Raw genomic sequence first — 11,944 nt, forward strand, 5'->3', positions numbered from 1 at the left:
GTTTTGGAATGGAATGTGAGGCCTCAGTTGTTGAGAACCTTTGCCACTGCAATCCAGGGAGTTTTCATTTGGTAAGAAACTGAGGTCATGATGAAGAAGTGTTTAGTAATAGCTGTTTGTGTTTTGGGTTTGTTTTTACAGCACTGAGAGATTGTAATGCCTCAGGGTTTATCTGTATTGAATTATATACATAATTGGGAGGTGAGTTCAAAATCCCATGTAAAGGCTTTTATTTGACTGATAATGCAGTGGAATGAGGTAAAAAGAGAGAGAAAATACATTTTCCGCAGTGCAAATTAAGCCTCTGATGCTATTAGAGCCACCAGATAAAAACCACATGATGACACCTCTAGCCAATCTTCCTTGATTTTTCTTAGATTGAGTACCTGGATATTTTTTAGATTGTTATTAGATAGAACAAATACATATCTGCATTATACTATTCTGTTTTTTTCCCTGGACCCTTCTATTTGTTTAGAACAAGATAACTTGAAAGTATGTAAGGAATCTGAAGCAGTATTATAAAAATACCTATTGAATGCCTCTTCAAGTGTCATGCTAGGGACACTGGAGACACAAAGATCCTTGTCTTCTGGCACTTTACATTTTAGTGTTAGAGGCAGAAGAGATGCATGAAAAAATAAATGTAGAAGAATAAGCGGATGCTATGAATTTCCATGACACATCCATTTTTCAATGAGATATGACATAAACAATGTGAAGGCTCAATTCACACACCATTCTCAGATTCAATGTATTTGCTGGCTCTAGGAATCATAAGCTAAGATATTATTGTGATATCCACACAACTATCACCACAAAGAGCAGACTTCAAGAAAAAGAAAAAAGAAAAAAACAAGACAACTTTCTCTTCTTGAGGACTGACTCCTTCCCTCTTAACACTTCTAACAGTTTTTCCTGCTAAGGATGAAATATTTAAATAACAAAGGGCCTTCAATTCAGATGCATCACAAGCCAATAACAGCTTAATAATAACAGCAACTAGAATGTGAGGACAGTAGCTAGCACAGGTTAGACATAGATAGACAGTTAAATTTCCCATAGGTAGGTTTTAGAAAGTGTTCAGACTTTTAAAAATTACATTTTACTGCAGGTCACGCTGGCAGCCTACCCCACCCCCTCAGCAAATCAAAAGAAAACTTCATCAGATGTAAGGCTAGGACAGCCCAACCTTTCATGTCATAGTTTAGCATAATAATCTGTAAGAATCTTTCAGTTTCCCTGTGGAAGGCAGAAGGCCAAAGACCACCCCTTAACTGACCAAAGCCATAGAAATGATAATAAGACCAACTTTTAGCTAAGGAACTTGTGAAATGGAAACGTCTGGCAGGTCTCCTGCAAAAGACAATGTGGTCTGAAAAAGACTCCCTCCCCTTTTCTCCTCCCATCAGAAGCCCAGAGATGTCAATCTCCAGAGTTAGGATACCTGAGCGAGACTCTTTTTAGCATATCAGTCATTGTGAAGGTATGTGAAGTCTATTGTAAAGAGTAAAAGTACAGTTCCTTTCATCAGTGCCAACTCTCCCTTCTTTCTCTAATAGACTTTGAAATCTTTGCTGGCTGCTCTAAAATTCATTTTAGAAATGAGCCAAAGAATCCATGGGTTTTGCACCACACCCCACCCAGCATCAGAATGTATTGAATCCCTATTATAACAGGCATCATGTAAGTATGTTTATATATATTATCTCACTCAAATTTTCTAACAAACCTGGGAAAAACATGTTACAATGCCCTTTGTACGGAAGAGGAGAAGGACCAGAAGGGTTAAGTAAAATGACCCACAATCCTGTGTGAACCATGGCTGGGTTGGGTTTGCACCAGGCCTGTTCAGCTAAAAGTCCACCTCTTTTTTTGACAATAGAGGAAGAAAATTCGTCGTTCCATTTCCTGGGATGGGAATTCCTCTGTGGAGATGTCAACATTCTCTCAATACTTATCTACAGAGCAGGGAGGGTAGGGAAGAAAAGGAGAAGGTGGAAAGAGTCAGTGAGGACCAGAGATGGTTTCCCAAGGCTCAGTCACTTATCCATTTAACCTAACAAAAGTTCATATTGGCCAAATAGGTGCCGGGTACAGGAGACACAATGGTGTGAAAGAAATGGATCACGCTGCCCAGGGTGCTTACAGCCTTGTGAAGAAGACAGACTCAAAAGATAAGCATGTCCAATAAGGAAACAAACAAGTGAGGACAGGGGCCTACTTTGAGAACCATCATTGCTATTCACCTTCCAGCTCTCTCTGAGGACATGGCGGTCAGCTGAGCCCGGGAGATGGGGAGGAACAGGTTGTGTGCAGAGCAGAGGTGGTCGGAGCCGGCTGCAGCATCCTTACCAAACCTTCAGTAGGTGTCCTGGACCTTCTCATTCTCCAAGGGTTGGGCCTGGCCTATTGTCCCCCACTGGCATCTGGCACAGACCTTTGAAACTTCCAAGGGCCCCTTCATAGCCCTGGGATGGAGACCCATGGCACAATGCCTTCCCTGGGCAGAGGTCCTGGTGCCAATTTGTAGCAAGAATCTTTACAGAGAGAGACGGGACACCAAGAAAGACAGGACATCAAGGTTTCTTTGCCAGGAAACAGCATTTATTCATGTTGGCACCGGCTCAGCGGATTCGCTTCCAGAGGCAGAGCCCCTAACGAGCGAGGCATTGCCTTTTATATTATTTCTTTACATTGTAACCTCTTTGTCTCCCTTATAAGGTTATAGTTTGGCATTATTCATTTGATTGGATACTTGGTAGCACGAGGCTGCAGTTAGCGTTACATGTTACACACTGATTGGTTTTACTTAATTATTTCATTTGCATGTCCTATTTGCTGATTGGCTTACAAGATCACTATCCTGATTGGATTCCGCCAAAAGTTTGAATATGTAGCCCGCCCAAGTCAAAAGCCTGAGAAGAGTAGCACACAGAACCAGGAAGTAACTTAGGTAATACAAGGAAATGAGGAGTAACTTAAATAAAAACAAGAAGTAGGGTAACATAGAAAACAAGAAGTAAAGCAACTTATATAAGAACAAGAAGTAACATATTTTCTTTATCCTGACTTTTGCCTCTGCATTTTTGCTTTTGCACAGGGGCCCCTGCCTCAACTTCTCAGGGCTGTTTTTCCTCCTCCCCATAAACAAAAGGATACACGTTACCTTTTATTTTGTTTTAAGAGTTCAGCCAACATCTAATATGTGTGTGTTAGTCATTCACAGACAAGACTCAGCGCTCTGGAGTCAGGTTGCTAGGACTTCTATCTCAGCCACTTAGCCAGTATGTCTCTGTCTATTTCCTGGCTCTGTGACTCTGGGCAAGCTGCTTAATTGCTCTGTGCTTCAGTTTAAATCACTTGTAAAATGCGCTTCCACTCTTTAGGTTTTTCTAGAGAAATTAGATGTGTAAATCTGTACGAAATACTTAAGAGAACTGTGCCTGGCAACTTCAAAGCGTCTGGTAGTGTTGTCATTTTTGTTGTTGCTGTTGTTATATGCCAGTGACTGAGCCCAGGCAGCGGACTTATCACAACAAATCCAACACAGTCTCTAGCTTAAGCCCCCAGACGACCGGAGAAGATGGACTGCCACTCAACTATTCCTAATCAGTGTGACAAATGTTGCAGTGAAGGTGTACGAAGCTGTGGCAGTACTGGAGAGGGGACAGCCATGTGTATTTAAAGGAGGAGCAGCCTAGGCAACACAGAGATACCTTGTCTCTACAAAAAATAGATATTAGCCAGGCATGGTGGTGTGTACCTGTAGTCCCGGCTACTTGGGAGACTGAGGCAGGAGGAAATCCTGAGCCCAGGAGGTCAAGGCTGCAGTGAGTTGTGATCCTGCCACTGCACTCTAGCCTGAGTGACGGAGTGAGACTCTGACTCAGTCAACAAACAAATACATAAATAATAAAAGATGAGATGAACTTTTTTCAGGAGGAGCACGGGGAAAGGGGAAATGAGAGGCAGAGAAAGTTTTCCAGGCAGAATGCTGGAGAAGAATGCCCCAGGCAAAAACAGGGGGTAGAAAAGAACAAGACCTGGGAGGGGGCTGAAGGTAGCAGGTGAGCCTGGAGGAGAGAAAGATGGGAGGAGAGGCAGTGTCCAGATTCCTAGACCAGGCAGAGTCCAGGCCATCCCAAAAGTGAGAGTTGTTAAGTCTCTGAGCTATTGTTAGGTGCTGCTGAGCCTGGAGACGGGTGTCTGCAGGGGGCATGAAATGAAACAGCTCATTAGTTGTGGATCAATTCAGCAACATTCCATCCTAGAGGAGCTATTATCGCCTGGCCTGGGAATGTTCTCACCAATGATAACATTGTTTCTATTTGAAATATATAGTTTTAATTCCAAACAGCCCACAGGCCAGCAAACTTTTGGAAAACAACGTGTTCATAAAATGAGGTTCTCTGGCAGCTTCCGCAATCACGAACCTCTGGATTTTAGTTTAGAAACAAAAGCAGGAACAAAAACCACCATTTCTGAAGGATCGAGAAGAACAAACAAAACAACCTGTCTTCTTCTGAAGAGATCAAAAGGTTAATCAGAAACCTTGGGCGAAAATCTGTTATTTAGATTCCTGTCCATCTGCCATCTTCAGACTGTGAACTTAGCTCAGGGCAGTCATTCATCCTGAGTTGTCCCTGTGAGGCTGTGTGCCAGGCATTCTGCTAAGCCCTGTATGAACGTTATTTAGTTTTTACAACCCCCTCCAGTGAGTATTTTCGTGCCACTTTTCAGATGAGGACATCGAAGCTCGGAGAGTTAGCTGATTTTACCAGGGACACACAGTTGGCAAGTAGTGGAAACATAGGTTGAGCTCAGATCTTTCTGAGTCCAAAGTCAGTGCCCTTACCCACTTCCCCGTACGCCTGTGTGGGTCAATCAACACTTAAGTCATTTTTATTTGGTCTCCAAGCTTTAAAAACAAGCCTCTTCAAATTGAGCGAATGACCCAGGTAACAGGTGCATTGAATCTGTGCTATTTGTCCAAGCTGCTCCCACCCTCTCACGTCGATCTTATGCAAGTACTCAAACACAACAATGTTTTCTGCATGCCTCTCGAGTGTGTCATTTCATGTGCTCAAAATCTTACAATACCACGCAGCAGTAAGTAAATATTAACATCCATTAGCTATGGATTGGTAAACTGAGCTAGAAATAGAATGAATGGTTGTAGTATGGGGTGGGAGTTTTCTCAGCAAAACAGCACTGGAGACAATAAAGGCTTGAGGAACTCAAGTCCACAATGAGAAATAGGATGGTGAGACGTCAGGGTGCCCGCTTGGCTTCAGAACTCCATTCAGCCTTTTACTACTGAATCATAAATATGTAAAACGTTGTGTGCATGAGTCCTCAGTTAACTGAGTCACAGCCTCTTCCTGGGAATCATTTGGTAACAAATGTCCGAGTCATAAGCAACGTATTTTCTAAGTCAGAGCAACACCCTGTATCCAATTAGTCTCGGCTAAGTTCCAATGAAGGAATTTCATGAATTCTGACTCAGGACCACGCAGTGGTGACATCAAGACCCTCCAGAGAAAATGAATGGGTGGGGGAAAGACTAAGTTTTGTGCACTTCCCTGGGTCCCTCTTCTTTATTTATTTATATTTTTGTAGAGACAAGGTCTCACTCTGTCACTCAGGCTAGAGTGCAGGGGTATGATCATAGCTGACTGCAGCCTCAAACTCTTGAGCTCACGTGGTACTCCTATGTCAGCCTCCCAAGTGGCAACTGGTACATGCCATCACGCATAGCTAACTTTGTTTTTGTTTTTGTTTTTTAATTTTTGTAGGTACAGGTTCTCACTGTGTTGCCCAGGCTGGTCTCAAACTCCTAACCTCAAGTGATCCTCCCATCTTGACCTCCCAAAATGTTGAGATTACAGGTATGAGCCACCACACCCACCCCCAGGGTCCCTCTTGTGAGGTGCAAACCTAAGACAGTCTTTAGCAGTGAGGCTGCATGAAAGTCTTGACATGTTTCCACTGTAACACAACATTCACAACAATATGTCAGCAAAAGGCAAAAAGAAACAACCAAATCATATTGAACCACAGATGCATAAGTAGAAATGTCCCCAGATGACTGACCCTACAGCATTTTTCATTATTTTTGTATCGTATTATCTAGATAATTTCAAGTTGATGTTTGACTACAGAATCATTTTATACACACATGCATATATGTATATAAATACAACGTAGGCTGGATGCGGTGGCTCATGCCTATAATCCCAGCACTTTGGGAGGCCGAGGTGAGAGGATTGCCCAAGCCCACAGATTTAAGACCAACCCGGACAACTTGATGAGACCTTATCCGTACAATAAATCCAAAAAGTAGCCAGGCATGGTGGTGTGTGCTTGGAGGTCCAGCTACTTGGAAGGCTGAGGTGGAAGGATCACCTGAGCCCAGCAAGTCAAGGCTGCAGTGGCTGTGAGCGTGCCACTGCCCTCCAGCCTGGGGGACAGAGTGAGACTCCAACTCAAAAAATATATATAAATGTATATAAATATATATGTGTATATGTATATACATCTACAAAAGCGTTTACCACTTACCAGATGCTGCCCTAAGTGCTGTAAAACCTGAGTCAAATCTCAAAATCACACACTATGATATAGGAGGTATCCTCAGCCCCATTCTATGCATCTATTAATTACAGATTGGTAAACTGAGTCAGAAATAGAATGAATGGTTGTAGCAGGGGTGGGAGTGATCTCAGAAAAGCAGCATTGGAGCCAATAAAGGTTAGACAAACTCAAGTCCACAGTAAGAAATAGGATGGTAAAGCCTCAGGGTGCTTACTTGGCTTCAGAACTCCATTCGGCCTTTTACCACTGAATCATAACTATGTAAATAGTTTTCTGTATGAGTCCTCAGGCACATGCCAGCACGAGGCACGAGTGGCTAACTTAAAAAAAAAAATTTAGGGACAGGGCCTCACTGTTTCCCTACTGGTCTCAAACTCCTATCCTCAAGTGATCCTCCTGACTCGACCTCCCAAAATGTTGGGATCACAGGCATGAGCCACCACACTCACCCCCGGGACACACTTGTGAGGTGCAAACCTAAGGCAGCCCTTAGTAGCTAGGTAACTGAGGCAGACGTCAGCAGCCCAAGGGCAGCCGGGAAGTAGGGAGTCAGGGTTTGAGTCTGACTCACTCTTAACCATGACACTCTGCTGATGACAGCTCTTGTGAAAGAGACACTTTGTAAAAATCTGTTGCCACAGACATTTGATCTCCTGACTCCATTTTATCCCTGGCCAAATTAGACCACTCCTTTATCCAATTCAACTGATCTTCCATAGGTAGTCTCCTGTGTAGCAGGCAAGAGTGGACAAATCACTCCAGGGTAGCACCTATGCCCAAATTATCTTCATTATATGTATCTGGGGCTGGTGTTCCAAATTCCACCATTATAACCTCATTCTAGGTAGTAATGCTCCCTTTTCCTTTCTTTCCCCGCTAAAAATATCAAAGAATAAGTGCTATAAACTGATACCCAAACAAGAGCTACAGAGAGGTTACATGAAAAAAGCAAACATACACTTTAAACAATTTACACTGATAATAAGTTGCATCTGATGAATGCCCAGGGAAAATCTGACATCCCAATAGCAATAAGCTGCTTCTTTCTTTCTTTTCTTGAGACAAGGTCTTTTATGTTGCCTAGGTTGATCTCAAATCCCCGGGCTCAAGCAATCCTCTCGCCTCGGCCTCCCTGAGTGCTGGGATCACAGGTGTGAGACACCGCACCCGGCTTCTTTATTTCCTGCTTTCTACTTTGCGTTCTTTCTTTTTCCTCCTGTTTTACTGTGAACGTCCCAACCTTCCAGAACTCTTGGCTCCCCTTCTGCTCCTCTTCCTTTCCATCCTCCAGGGTCTCTTTGGCCAAAAGAGTCCTAGGCCCCAGAGAAGCGCCCATTTTGCTGCAGTTCTCTGAATGTCCAATGACCCACTGATGTCAAACTTTTTTTTCCCTGTACAGAGTCTAAGTAAAACATGAAGAGAAGGTGGGGAAAGTAGGCAAGAGAGATACTTTTAAAAACTCCCTCTTTTATTCCCTTATGTGGCAAATGATACTCTTAGAAGGATTTGAATCCCAGTGCCACCCCTTACCAATTGTGTCCTTAATCTATTTTAGCCTCTGGGTCTGCATTTTCAAAATGAAAAAGATAATTCCTAGCTCATCAAGTTGCATTAAATGAGATAATACATGTGAGTGTTAAATATATGGTATGTCTAGAAACACAAACACCTCCAAAAGATCAAATACTTACTCAAAGGAGAGGCTTTGCTCAAAGAAACTAAGCAAGAAGCTGAGACTGGGTCCTTTCTACAGAAGGCAAGAGAAGAGATGGTACCTAGTCACACATAAGAAAGGGGACTGAGGCCAGGTGCAGGGGCTCACACCTATAATCCCAGCACTTTGGGAGGTCGAGGTGGGAGAATTGCCTGAGCCCATGGGTTCAATACCAGCCTGGGCAACTTGGCGAGACCTCGTCTCTACAATAAATCAAAAAATTAGCTGGGCTTGGTGGCACGTGTCTGTAGTTCCAGCTACTTGGAAGGCTGAGGTGGAAGGATCTCCTGAGCCCAGCAGGTCGAGGCAGTGGTGGCCGTGAACACGCCACTGCCCTCCAGCCTGGGTGACAGAGTGAGACTCCAACTAAAAAAAAAAAAAGAAAGGGGGCCGAGCTATCCTGACAAGAAGTCTTGGGTTTCCCACTCTCTGTGTCAAATGCTGTCTAGTTTTTGAGTAGACGATGACTGGCTTTGAGGACATCATTTTGTAAGCATTCATCTGGCGAGAAATCTGCTTTTTCCCTCAGAAGTGGAAGAGAGTACCTAAAATGGAGTCAGATGCCCTCAATTGACAGATGAGGATACTCAGTCCCAGAATGCATCCCTCTCCAACCCCCTCAGCGGCAGAGTCATTGCCAGCACCAAGGGGCCTGATTGATTCCCGGTCCCAGGACCTCTCCTCTCCACATCACGATGCGGGTGGGGAGGGAAAGATAGGAGATGGGCTCGTGGCAACCTGTGCTTTCCTTATTCAACAGCAACCTGCCCAGGGAACATGCAATGTGAAGCTCAAGGTCACAAAGGCAGTGTAATAAACGCAGAGCTTAGAGAGAGGGGAGGGTGCAGGTAACAGCAGGTGCAGGAAAACCGAAGATGCTGCCACGCTACATTACGAACACATAATGATCATGTGGGCGTCTGCTTCATCTCTGCTGTGGAACATTGTGATAAATTATTAATAAGATGGCTTGCGCAAGCAGTGGTGAAAAGGAGACCTACTTTTACCCAATCGACTAAAGCAAATTGGGGGCAGGGGGCTTTTACTTTTCAGTCTGAATTCTGAAAATACAGTCAAAGCAAAAGTGTGAAGGGTATCTGTGCTCTTCCTAAATCCATAAATACAAGTCAGCAAAATAACAAAGTTTAGATCAGAGCAAACATTTCTGTGTAAAGTTAGTTTAGGAAGAGCGGTGTTCCTGATATTTCACCATATATCCCCATCAACTTCAATCCCGCGAGATGAGTTTTACATTTTAAGACAGTTCGTATTCAATGAGTCAGTCTCTCTCTCCCTCTCTCTCTTCAGAGTGATGAGTTCCCATTCTTAGATCACTGACCTGGACTCTTAGGGATAATTAATATTAGATTTATTTTACTTAGCATTTTTATGTGTTTTTAGTTTATGTGTTCTAATTTAATCTTTATTTTAAATGTGTTTTCTTTAGTTTTGTTTTTAAAGATTCACATTGAGAAAATTAAGAGACAACAGTAAATTACAGTTCTTGGCTTGTTGAGAGAAACTAGAAAGATGGAAGTTTGGGGCTTCCACGCCCAAGAGCGGTGATTTAACTGCAGTCAAGAGAAGCTTCCCCTGTAGATGGGTGAGAGCTGTCACAGTGCCTTGGACACCTCAACCTCGTAGTCCTAAGTCTTCCTCCTCACCCCCCTGCATGCATGCCCTTTCCTTTCCCTGTCTCTGAAGACATTAGAATTTGCACTAAATCCTCCCCCTTCCTTCCATCATGAGAGCTTTGTTAGGTCCTTTTTCTCAGTCCTTCTTACTTGCTGAATTCAAACATTACACAAAGGTCACAGGCAGACAGAAGGCACTCTGCTAAATAACTTGTGTTTGCACTTCAACAAGTTACTTTGGCTTTTTTAAAGGTGCTCATGTCATGTTTAGCAGCTAAATGTTCAGTGATGCAGGGAAAAATTCAAGTTGTAAGATCTTCCTCCTTCAACTCATCTCTTCATTTCTGTGCTTACCTTAGAAGAGAAAAATAAAATATGTCTCTCTCTCTCTCTCTCTCTCTCTATATATATATACAACACCATTCATCTAAGAATGTTAACATAATTAGCAAGACTCAACTAAATTATTTTGAGATGCAATTGATGGCAAAGGTTTCATGAGTCAGGTTATTTACACTGAAAAAAATGTGAGGGTTGCCTGCAAGCCATGAGCATGGGAGCATTTGGTAAATAACAATGAGCTGTTGATGATACTGAGATAAAATCAGTGAGTGACCACAGTAGTTGGGAGTGTCATGAACCAGAGGGAAGCAACGCTTTAAGGCTTTATTCATGTAAGGTCTGCACATGTTTTTATTTGTTTTTTTTTTTTTAAGTTGGAGTCTCACTCTGTCACCCAGGCTAGAGTACAATGGCATGCTACCGCAGCCTCGACCTGCTGGGCTCAGGTGATACCTCCGCCTCAGCCTTCCAAGTAGCTGGAATTATAGGCATGCACCACCACACCCAGCTAAGTTTTTGATTTATTGCAGAGATGAGGTCTCCTCGTCAAGTTGCCCAGGCTGGTCTCGAACCCCTGGGCTCAGACAGTCCTCTCACCTCGGCCTCCCAAAGTGCTGGGATTATAGGCATGAGCCACTGCGCCCGGCCAGGTCTCCATGCTATTTCTTGTATACCCAAAATACTAGCATGGAAAGCTGGACTCTCTCCCAACAAGCTTTGAACCCCTCAGCCACATCACCTGCCACCACTTCCCAGAAGCTCTCCAACAAGTTGCTGCACAGAAACATGCAGCCTGGTTCTTCTGAGAGGTGTTCCTACTCCTCAGTGCAATCCATCTTATGGGGCAAACCCATCATGGTTTTGAACCTCAGCTCTGTGGCCTACTGGCCATGTGAACAGAGCAGAGGCCATCCAGTCCCTCAGGGTCTATAAGATAGGACTGTCGCCTTTTCATGAGATAGCTGCTATAACCGGTCTGCACAGCACTGACGAGTTGTGTGGACCCCTCCAGTTCCTGTTTTACTTTTTTCAGACAGTGCCATATCCTGGGAGGTTGATTCATTGACCCACAATGATAGGCCCTGTTGTCACCTGACTTCCTGCGGGCTGTGCCCAGGGGGCACCAGACCAGAACTGAGAGTACAGGGAGGCTGGGATATTTACTAACCCCAAGCCCAAGCTCTCTGCCTGCCGGACTGCTGTGGGCTGGCTATTTCACACATAGAAGCCCATGGGGCTTCCTCCAAACAGCTGCCCTCTCTGGGTTCCAGCATTAGAGTCCCATCCTTCCTGCCCCTGGGCTAACACACCATCCTTTGTGATTTCCTTAAGCCTACCCACACTTTGTAAATGAACTTCCTCTTGGTACCCAGTGGGAGTGTGGACTCTCTCACCTACCAGGACTCTGAATGATGCATATATGAAATACCTGGCTATATACTAGAGGCTTGGTGAATGGTGATGACGTTTACATTAAGCTTTATAATGTCATGCTTTGTTTTATTTTATTTTTTGTAGATGGGTGGGGTGGTCCCACTCTATTGCCCAGGCTGGTCTACTCCTAGTTTCAAGTGATCCTCCCACCTCAGCCTCCTAAGGTCTAGGATTAAGGCAGGAGCCACCATGCCTGGCCAGTAATGTTGTGTCATAAGCAGCC

This window comes from Carlito syrichta, unplaced genomic scaffold, assembly GCF_000164805.1.
Source record: "Carlito syrichta isolate Samal-C Ts95f unplaced genomic scaffold, Tarsius_syrichta-2.0.1 Scaffold316346, whole genome shotgun sequence".
In the NCBI taxonomy this organism is placed as follows: domain Eukaryota; kingdom Metazoa; phylum Chordata; class Mammalia; order Primates; family Tarsiidae; genus Carlito; species Carlito syrichta.